Source organism: Rhinoderma darwinii, chromosome 2, assembly GCF_050947455.1.
Source record: "Rhinoderma darwinii isolate aRhiDar2 chromosome 2, aRhiDar2.hap1, whole genome shotgun sequence".
In the NCBI taxonomy this organism is placed as follows: Eukaryota; Metazoa; Chordata; class Amphibia; order Anura; family Rhinodermatidae; genus Rhinoderma; species Rhinoderma darwinii.
In genome coordinates, this window is record NC_134688.1 from 275633774 (window position 1) to 275644820 (window position 11047).

General features: G+C 44.2%; 1 protein-coding gene across 6 annotated transcripts in view; it reads right to left on the reverse strand.

The window, feature by feature from the left end:
• Positions 1-6399, reverse strand: part of THRAP3 (thyroid hormone receptor associated protein 3) — a 63883-nt gene extending 57484 nt beyond the window's left edge. For 2 of the 6 annotated variants that reach the window (XM_075853281.1, XM_075853283.1), the window contains exon 1: positions 6110-6399. The gene's annotated coding sequence lies outside the window, so the exon portion shown is untranslated. The remainder of the gene's footprint in view (positions 1-6109) is intronic. The other 4 variants (XM_075853278.1, XM_075853277.1, XM_075853280.1 and 1 more) reach the window with 4 other exon arrangements.
• Positions 6400-11047: the final 4648 nt, after the last annotated feature.

Genomic DNA, 11047 nt, shown 5'->3' on the forward strand with positions numbered 1-11047 from the left:
TCAGGGGCTTCCCCAGAGTTTGAGCATAACCTATACAAGTGCTCTGCTCTGGGACATCGGCTCTGGGGTTGCCCCTAACATCACATTCCGGTCCAGGAGTATACGTCAGTGGCTCCTCCAGTAGAGGAATCCCCAGCCAGAGTGTCGGAAATGTTCTGGCTTGGGATACCACTCCTAGAGGGAGCCGCAATAGAGCCATCTTATTGGGTGGGTGTGTGGCCTCACCTACAGAGGGCCCTGCGGCCTCACCTACAGAGGGCCCTGCGGCCTCACCTACAGAGGGCCCTGCGGCCTCACCTACAGAGGGCCCTGCGGCCTCACCTACAGAGGGCCCTGCGGCCTCACCTACAGAGGGCCCTGCGGCCTCACCTACAGAGGGCCCTGCGGCCTCACCTACAGAGGGCCCTGCGGCATTACCTACAGAGGGGCTGCCCAATCTTGACATTCTTGTGTCTGCCAAACGAGCCTACGGACTGCATTTAGCGATACTTAAAGTGGAAACCTGTATTGTTTAAAGAGGCTCTGTGACCACATTATAAGTGCCCTATATTGGACATGATGTGATCGGCGCTGTATTGTAGATTACAGCAGTGTTTTTTTATATAAAAAACGATCATTTTTGACGGAGTTATGACCTATATTAGCTTTATGCTAATAAGTTTCTCAATGGACAACTGGGCGTGTTTTACTTTTTGACCAAGTGGGCGTTGTACAGAGGAGTGTATGACGCTGACCAATCAGCGTCATACACTTCTCTCCATTCATTTACTCTGCAGATAGCGATATAGCTATATCGCTATGTGCAGCCACATAAACAAACACTAACATTACTGCAGTGTCCTGACAATGAATATACATTACCTCCAGCCAGGACGTGATGTGTATTCAGAATCCGGCCCACTTCTGTAGCGTCTCTGTGCTGTACAGCACAGCGAGGTCTCGCTGTGAACGACAGCTTACAGCGTCATCTCGCGAGACTACGCCTGCTATGCTGTAAATCACAGACACGCTACGGAAGTATTCAGGATTCTGAATATACATGACGTCCTGGCTGGAGGTAATGTATATTCATTGTCATGACAGATGAGTAGCGTTATAGTGTGTTTATTTGACTGCAATTAGCGATATAGTTATATCGCTATCTGCAGAGTAAATGAATGGAGAGAAGTGTATGACGCTGATTGGTCAGCGTCATACACTCCTCTGTACAACACTCACTTGGTCAAAAAGTAAAAACACGCCCAGTTGTCCATTGAGAAACTCATTAGCATAAAGCTAATAGGTCATAACGTCGTCAGAAATTATCGTTTTTCTAAATAAAAAAACACTGCTGTAATCTACATTACAGCGCCGATCACATGATGTACAATATAGGCCACTTATAATGTGGTGACAGAGCCTCTTTAAGCATAGCTAAATGTTTAACAAACTTTTTATATGTCATAGTGACTTGTCAGAAACTTTGATTGGTGGGGTGGAGACCCCCACCAATCGCTAAAACTAAGCAGCTGAAGCCCTCGTGTGAGCGCTCAGCCCTTCGTTTGTGTTCGGCTTTTTCCGGAAATCCGATGTATCGGAGTATGGGCTCAGACTTTCTATTGTTCTCAGATACATTGATTTCCGGAAAAAGCCGAATACAAACGAAGCTGCTGAGCGCTCACACGAGCGCCTCAGCAGCTCCATTTTAATGATTGGTGGGGGTCTCTGTGCTCCAATCAAAACTTCTGACGTGTCTCTATGACATGTCAGAAGTTTGTTAAACATTTAGCTACACGAGGAGTAAGCTCCCAAATTTCTATTGAGTTTAAACCTAGCGGTATTATTATAGTAATGTAGTATTATTATAGTAGTTGAAATAGCTAATTGATTAACAATAATTTTGTATTGTATCAAATTTTAAAGTAATGCGACCCATCAACTTCACATTTTTTCTGTGTGGCCCATTTACCCAGCAGAGATTGAGACCCCTAACCTAATACTTTGCTGTTCCTGCTACGAGCAGAAGTTAGCCTCAGGTTAGCTTAAAGGCTATGTAAACCTTTGAAAGCTGAAAAAGTTCAGTGTGATTAGTGCAACTTTATAATTAGTTTTTATTAAAAATTAGTTTTACATTTTGAGATGCAGCAGTTCTGTATTCTCTATACAAAGCAGCTGTATAGTTTGACCTGAATTAGTCAGTCCCGCGGACCTGACTGGTTCAGTGAAAGCGGGAGACACGAAGGGTCCACCTGTAATCTAACACATCTATGTTTATAATTTAGATGTGACAGATCACAGGTGGATCCTGCGTGTCAGAGACACGCAGGACCCGCTTTCACTGAACCAGTCAGTAACGGGTTCCTGGCCGGAACAGGATTTAGCGCTAGATACAGCTGCTCTTATATAATACAGAATAGCTGTATCTCAAAAAGTAAAACAATTTTTTCGTAAAAACTAAATTATAAAGTTGCACTAATCACGCTAAGCTTTTTATAAAAAAAAAAAAAAAAAAAAAAAAGCCTTTCAAAAGGTTTATGATAAAATACAACATGCCTTCCAACTGTCCTATATCCAGCGCGACAGTCCCAGATTACTGGGCAGTGTCCCGATGTCCCTGGCGGCATGGTTTAAAAACTCAGGGCGCAGATACAGTTGAATCCGATGGTGAAGCATGGAGCGGTCAGCGGGGGGCTCAATCATTCTCTATGTAATGAACGCCAGCCGTAAACAGTCATCGTGCCGGTCTGCACCAAGCTACACATAACAGACCGGAATAGACCTACCGAGGGATCTCCTCCAATCTTCGTGGGAACTTTGTAAGATGAGTATTTTATTAGGCAATATGGGGCATTATACTGGGGGTAGAGGTCAGCTATGGGGGCACTGTACTGTGTGGGCTGAAGCTCAACCTTCTGTATACTAGTAGTGTACAGCAGGCTCAGGGGGATATACATTATATACAGCAGGCTCAGGGGGATATTATATACGGTAGAATATAGCAGGCTTAGGGGGTATATTATATACAGCAGTACACAGCAGGCTCAGAGGGTGGTATACATTAATTCAATGGTGTGGCATGCAAATAAAGAGCACGCTAAGAGTTTGCATGGCATGGCCTAAATACTCCATATGCAATGATACCGCTGTTCCTGCCCGCTCAAAGTCTGCGGTCTATCGAGACCGCACAATTTGAGATGCTAAAAGGGGGGAGGACGGCCCTCTGACAGCTTATCGGTGCTCCCACAACGCTATCAGGCGGTTGTCATGGCCCGATGAAGGCCCCAGGACTGCCTTCACTCTGCCTGTGGCAGGGCTTAACCGTAGCCAAAATGACTGTACACTACAATACATTAGTATTTCAATGTATTGTACCAGCAATTTAACTATCACTGGTTCAAGTCCCCTAGGGAGGGGGACTAATGAAATGTGTAAAAAAAAAAAAAAAAGGTTAAAACAAAGTGAAGTTATAGCTCTCGGAATGTGGTGGAAAGAAACCAAAATTTTATTTTAAAGTAGTAAAACAGAAAAAAAAACAACTATGAATTTGGTATCCCTGTAATCGGATTGAGCCAAAGAATAAAGATAAGTTGTCGTTTTAAGGGTGTGTTCACACGTAGTGACCAAAAACGTCTGAAAATACTAAAACGCCCGAATTACGTCAGAAAACAGTGCGTGTGAACATACCCTTACCACACGGTAAAAGACGTAAAAATGGAACCCAGAAAACATTGGAGGAATAAGTTTTTTCCGATTTCAAATAATTTTTGGGCAGTTTCCCAGAACATTATGTGGTACCAATAGAAACTACAACTCCTCCCGCAAAAAATAAGCCATCACACCACTCTATTGACAGAAAAAAAAAGTTATGTCTCTTGGAATGCGTGGAGCGAAAAACGAAAAATCAAAAAAAAATGGTTTAGTCTCGAAGGGGTTAATCGTAAATCGAGGTTACGTGCTCATTTAATCACGATTTTGATTAAGGTCAAAAATCGCCCAGCCCAGACACATTTTTTGGTGGTGGTGCAAATCAATCAATAGTATTTACCTACGAGTCTATAGAGAATGCGAACGGGAGCCGTTCCATTCTCAGTTGCGTGCGCCGTACCCACACAGACCTAAACGAAGCACGTTTGTAGAGCGAAACCCAGCGCCATTTTCATGTGGATCGGAAGCCGATATTGGACACCTCGATGACGACTTGTTCAACGAAGCTAAGGCGCAAGGAAGAGGAGCGTAGACCAGCGCCAGCAGAGGCAGGTAATTTATGTTTGTGTATGATATGTGTATTATGTGCGTGTATGTTCATGTGATACTGTCTGCGGAGCCCTGTATCTAATCCTCCTAGCACTGTGCAGTCGCTCAGAAAATGGCGGCACACAGTGTAGGAGGTTTAAAGACATTGAAACCCTTTCTTCTCTTGGCACTAGCTAGAAGGGATGGGGGATTGTGTGATGACACTAGAGGAAAGTGTGTCCACCCCAAATTTGCAGCATAAATCAATGAGGTTGCTTTATCAGTGACCATGCTGCAATTTTGGGAACTGCTCCCTCTAGTACCCAGCACATGGAAATGTTATAAATTAGAATCTAATTTATATTTCTTGACTTGTGAAAAAATTAAAACCATGTGTAATCACTCAAATACTAATTGTTTAACTGAAAAAACATATATATATATAATTTCTAGCGACACATTCCCTTTAAAGGGGTTTTCCAGTTAGGCCTCATGCACACGACCGTAGCCATGTGCACGGCCGTGATTTTCGGGTCGGCCGGCTGCGGACTGTCAGCTGCAGGCCGCCTGAAAATCGCGGGACATGGCCGCCACCATTGTTTTCAATGAGCCCGGACCGCAGAACAGGGCCGTAATAAGACATGCCCGTCCTTTCTGCGGTCCGGGCTCCCGGGCCGTGCAAGGACCGCAAAAACTACGGTCGTGTGCATGGCCCCATAGAAAAGAATGCGGCCGCAATTCTCCCGTGGATTTTCGGCCGCAAAAACACGTTCGTGTGCATGGGGCCTTAGAGGAAATTGATGGCCTATCCTTGTGGATAGCTGATGTGGGGTCCTACTCTTGTTACAATGCCCATCAGTTGTTTTGAATGGGCCGTGGTGCTCATGCGAGCACCGTTACCCCTTCATTCCGGTCACCGCTCGTAAAGTGAATCGCAGACACGTATTGCGGCGGTTCACAGTATTACAAACATCTCTCATTCACTTGAACGGGAGAAGCTTGTAATACTGAACCGCTGCTTCAAGTGTGTCAGCGATTCACAGCACCGAGCAGGTAAGGCATGAGTAATGCAGGCCCCTTCAAGACCGCTGATTGGCAGGCGTAGGAGTCCCAATGATCAGATATTTACGGATTTTTGAACACCCCATGCACTTGCATAGAGTATATTCCTGATGTGCTAGTGCAGTGAAACACACACATTCTACAAAATTAGCGCTCAGCCAACTTCCTGTATTTGGTTTCCATAGAAAATCGCTTGTGCAATAAAGAATTCTAAAAAAAAAAACAAAAAAAAAAGCCTGCTTGCTTGGCTGTTAATATAACTCCCATAGAGCTGCACATACACAGAAAGGGGCAGTAGCGGCAAGAAATCCTAAAAAGGTAAATATATTAATTGTAACATTTCTGCCTTGCTGAAAAATATTTTTTTGCCAAAAAAGTGCAAAAAAAAAAAATTACATATGACGATGTTAGTAGGCGGGAACATCCGACCCCCAATAGCAAGGAAAACATTCACATGCGGCCTAGGCTATTTTACCCCATCATGGCCATACAGATAATGCAAAAATACAGCGCATATAGGAGAATGTGGCTTATACCTCTCCCAGAATCCATTTTGGCACGTATGTGGTTCCGTTTTCCCTGTTTATGTAGCGTGTTGAGCCCATAGCTCAGTGTGTGTGCTCATGTGTCCCCGCAGACACCGCGGCCTAATAAGAGCAGCACTCACTTCCTGTAAGCCCTTTGCCCCAGTCGACAGCCATTTAGATAGAAAGCAAGTAACGTTACATATAAGAAACCTACACAAACTGCTACCACATACAAGCCACTACTACAGCGCGTATAATACTAGTGACTGCCTCTGCTAAAGAAAATAAGAATACATTCCCGGGCTTACATTTAGATACGGCGGGAAGACAACCAGGCTGGAAAATGGCGTCTGTTAGACACGGCGTAGTTAATGGGAGGGCGGTGCATCATAGACAAAACACGGCCTCTCCGTACTCACGGTGCTCTCCGCTCACCTGGTCTCTGCCGACGGCTTCTTCCAGCTATCAGCACGGCGCAGACTCTGTGAAAAGTCAAGTGCTAACACGGCCACAGGACTTTGTCCGCGCAGAGCATGCTGGGAACCGCCGTTCAGGGAAGGTTGCGACAACAGAACATCATCTCGGCTGTAAACTACACTTCCCGTGAGGTATCGCGAGGTTTGGCGCGATCTCGCCGTGCGCTTTGTAATGGGAGTATCGTAGTGTTGCGTACCAGACAGATGATGTGTGTCATGGCACGTCTTGCAGATGCTCCACGAATAATTAATCCAACATAATAAACAAATACTAAAGAAAAATAAAAGTGTTGTTCACACATGCTGCAATATGAAAGCTTTGCGTGACATTGACGCCCTCCATTGCAATGTTCTGCCTCATATAAATTAATTAGTGATCTTAGAGTACCTTTACACTCAAGTCCGCCCGTGTGAGTGAAGGATGTTCGCTAAAATATGCGCCATTTTCCCTGACAAAATGGCGTTTTTTTAATGTCTTGAAAATGTTCTCCGGTGACGAGAACGTCCCAGTTTTGAGAGATGGCTGCCATTACATAGGCGATGCACGGTTCTTCTGCCCGGAGTTCTCTCAGGAACAGGGAATTCTATGTGAGAAGACGCTGACCACATGTGAAAAGAGGGGGCAGTGCTGACGGAATGTGGCACTGTTGTATTGTGCGGGCACTTGTGTACACAGTTACTGCCACTGTTGGGGGTTATAGTAGGCACTTTTTTTTTTGTCTGATATTGATATAAAAAACATGTTCTACAGCAGCTGAGGTATGTTTTGAAACGAATATTGTAAGGCTATGTAAACACAGAGTTTTTTTTGCAGGCGGAAATTCTGCCTTAAAATTCCGTTTGGAAGTTTGAGGCAGATTTTCCTCTCCATGCACGCCGATTTTCGCGGCGTACTTCGCCTGCGGCCATTGAGCGCCGCGGGCCTAAAACGCCACGAAATACGCTTTCTCTGCCTCCCATTGATGTCAATGGGAGGTCAGAGGCGTAAACGTCCGAAGATAGGGCATGTCCCTTCTTTCTCCCGCGAGGCGGTTTTACCGCTCGCGGGAAAAAGACGCCTCCGCCTCCCATTGAAATCAATGGGAGGCATTTTCGGGTCGTTTTTGACAAGTATTGCGGCGCGGTTTCCTCGTTAAAAAACTTGTAAAAAAAACTCAGTGTGAACATAGCCTAACAGTAATTATTAAGAATATTAGAAGTACTGAGACCTGTGTATGAGTATTCAGCCTGCAGTTCCGTGCTTTTATATTGACTAGTCTTAATAATTTAGGCCTCCTTCATACAAACGGTGAAAACGGCTGTGCTGACTTTGTCCACACCTCTACGTCCACTGTGACAACATTGTGCTGGAAGGCAGGGCAAACAGCGCTCGCCCAGAAGCACGGCACAGGGAGAGAGAGAACGCTGCTATACAGATATTGCAGCATATTCCTGCGCATGCTCGGCCTGTAGAAGATATAGAACTACTGGAGGATGTTTTTAGTGGAAACCAGGGGTAAGGCGAGGTTTGTATTTAAAGGGTAACTAAACTTTAAAAAAAACTTTTGACATGTCAGAAGTTTTGATCGGTGAGGGTCCGAACACTGAGAACTCCACCGATCGCTAAATCAAAACGTCAGATTTGCTCGGATGAGCGCTGTACCGATTAGTTTCTGACCGGCTTTCCTTGAAGAGGTGTATGGGTTCAATAGAACGTTTGAGTCTGTATCACAGCTCGATCGGCTTTCCAAGGAAAGCCGATCAGAAACAAAGTGTCGCAACGCTCACCCGAGCTCTTTTGCCGCTTTGTTTTAGCGATCGGTGGATGTCTCAGTGCCCTGACCCCCACCGATCAAATCTTATGACATGTCAAAAGTTTTTTAAAAGTTTAGTTGCAGTCCTGGCCAAAAGTATTGAGGCTGACAAATTTTGGTTTTCACAAATTTTGCTGCTTCAGTGTTTTCAGATCTTTTAGTCAGAAGTTTCTATGGTAAACTTTTCACTGAATCCGTCAGTCCCGCGGATCTGACGGGTTCAGTGTTGGCGGGTCCTGTGTGTCTGACATGTAGGATCCACCTGTTATCTATCACATCCACCTGTTATCTATCACATCTAAGTTCATAACTTAGGGCTCATTCAGACGAACTTCTATGTAGTCCGCGTGACGGCCGTTAAAACAACGGCCGTCACACAGATATATGTACTTCAATGGAGCCGTTCACACGACCGTTGTTTCAACGGAGCGTGTGAAGGGTCCGTGAATGAATAGGACACGGTTAGGATGATAATTACTATAAATTCTCCTCCGTCCCTCCTGTGCTTTGTGTAATTTGAAATAACAAAGTACTAATGTTCAATCCTTTATTGGGTGGGTAACTGTGTGCTGCTGTTGGACTATAGGTAAAGACGATTTACGTAAGTACAAATCTCACCTTCCCTTATGTCCACAACAGCACATGAAACGAAGAGGATATGGCACGAAACAAAAGGGAGTAAAAGTTAATTTTAACATGGAAACTAACACTTTGACCAAAGGCTGCCTCTTAGAAGAGAGAAGACCCAACTTGTAGTGTTGGATGAGCTCCAGGACGCTGCATCACGGATATTATCTATGGGAATAGATTGACTGTTCGCCCAGGATGTGGCTATTGCTCAAGTAGAGTGGACACGTAACTCGAGGAGTCTGCAAATGATAACATAGAAAAATAGTCTTGGTTAACCATTTGCCAACAATAGTTTTAGATACTAAAACCTCGGTTCTTTCATATAAGGGAGATAAATTAGAATCCTTCCTGAAGCTACTGGTTCTGCTCATGTAGAGCCCCAGGCATCTGTCTAACTCAAAGGGGTCCGCCAGGTTCCTAATTTTTTTTTTAGTAATGGCTGCAAAGGTCCTGAATTAAAAACTACCAGTACTCAACTAACCATTCCCCCGGCGATCTAGCGCTAACGCCCCAGCAGCCCTCCCGGTGGTTGTTTACATGCGGTAGCATGTGTCTGCTGCAGCCAATCAGAAGGCGGCTCAGCGGTCATCTGTTGTATTTCTTGCATAATGCCAGGAATATGATTTGTCACTGCTGAGCCTTCTGATTGGCTGCAGTGGTATAAAGGATTATCAACACTACCCTGTCAGAATTTTAATTCTGGTTCCCTCCCAGACAAGGCATGAATTTCACATATTCTTTTGGCTCATGTAATAGGCACTAGGAAGCACAATTCCAGTGTCAGAAACTTCTCATATGCCCTACTGTGTCTAACACCAGCAAGCGATCCCATTTAGTGACAGATGGTATTTTTCTAGGTCTAAGCTTTTCTGCAGCTTTAAAAATCGGGTTACCAAGGAGTCCTGAGAAAATTTCACACCTGTGTATACTGTAATTGCAGCCACATGGACCCTTAGCTGAGACCCTTTTTAAAACCTTCCTGTAGATATTCCAAAGACCGTTCATGTCATAGGAAGGAAACCCAATGGCTTTTTCCATACACCATTATGCGAAGGTATATCATACTATGGAGTAAGTCATATTGGTGTAGGGTTTTCTAGAATGTGTAAGGTTGGGATCGCCTTTTCTGAGAAACCATGTCCCTCTAGAAGGGTACAATCCACCTCCAGGCAGTTAGATTGAGTTTGTGCAAGCTGTGGTAGTGGTGGTGTTCTTGTGAAAGGAGAACTGGATTGCATGAAAGCTCCCATAACTCTCCCTTGGAAAGAATCCACAGGATCAAAAATCACGTCCTCTTCGTCCAGAACGGATCTATTACAAGAGGTCTTGTACTGGACGATTTTGTTTAGGACCCTGGTAAGAAGTGGAAGGGGAGAAAAGATGCAAACCTTCTCAAACCGCCAAGGAATAGAGAAGGGATGGTCGTTTTTGTTCAGGAAGCAGAATCTCCTCAATTTCGCATTGGTTCTTGTTAGCATCATGTCTATTTCTGAGGTTCCATTTACATATATTCTTATATTTTTATATATATATATATATATATATATATATATATATAGTTGTAGTCGTATTGTCAGACATAATCTGCAAATGTTGACCCCATAACCGATCCTAAAATTAGTAAAGAGTATAGTAAAATAGCTGTCCTTTCCTTCCAATTAAAGTATTGATTCGTTTCCCAATGATTCCATTGAACCTGGACCGTTAGACCCTGGAGTTGTGCTCCCCACCCAACTTGAAGGCGTCTGTTGAAACATAAATTAAGCTGTGAGCTGCAAAGGATTTGCCATTGGAGGATTCAACTACCAATGGAGGTTCAATTTAACTCTTCTGGAAAGCTTGGTCTTCTTATTAAGGAATAGAAGATCACTGTCCCATGCTTTTAGAAACTGTTGCTGAAGCAGTCTCATGTGCCACCTTTCCCTAGAGATTGCTTCTATAGCTGCTGACATATGACCTAGTTCTAGCATGAATGTTAGGGAAGTTTGTGAAGGCTACAATCCCCAAAGTGTTAATCTTGAACCCTAGAAACACACACTTTGTCGTGGGAATCAATCATGATTTGTTCCAATTTATTATCCACCCCAGATTCTGCAGAAGGTTCAACACAAACATAACTTGACTCCACTAGGATGATCCCTTCATTCTGTATGGTACCTGCTACAGTAGCGATTATTTTTGAAAACTTATAGGGATTCAAGGTCAGGGCCGATTCTAGCTTTTCTGCTGCCTGAGGTGAAAATGTAAAAGGTGCCCCCAAATTGACATTCTATGGCTGTTTGACATCACTAGCAGCCTTGCAAAAAAATTACCCATTATCTTGCTGCAGCTCATACAGTGACTACAG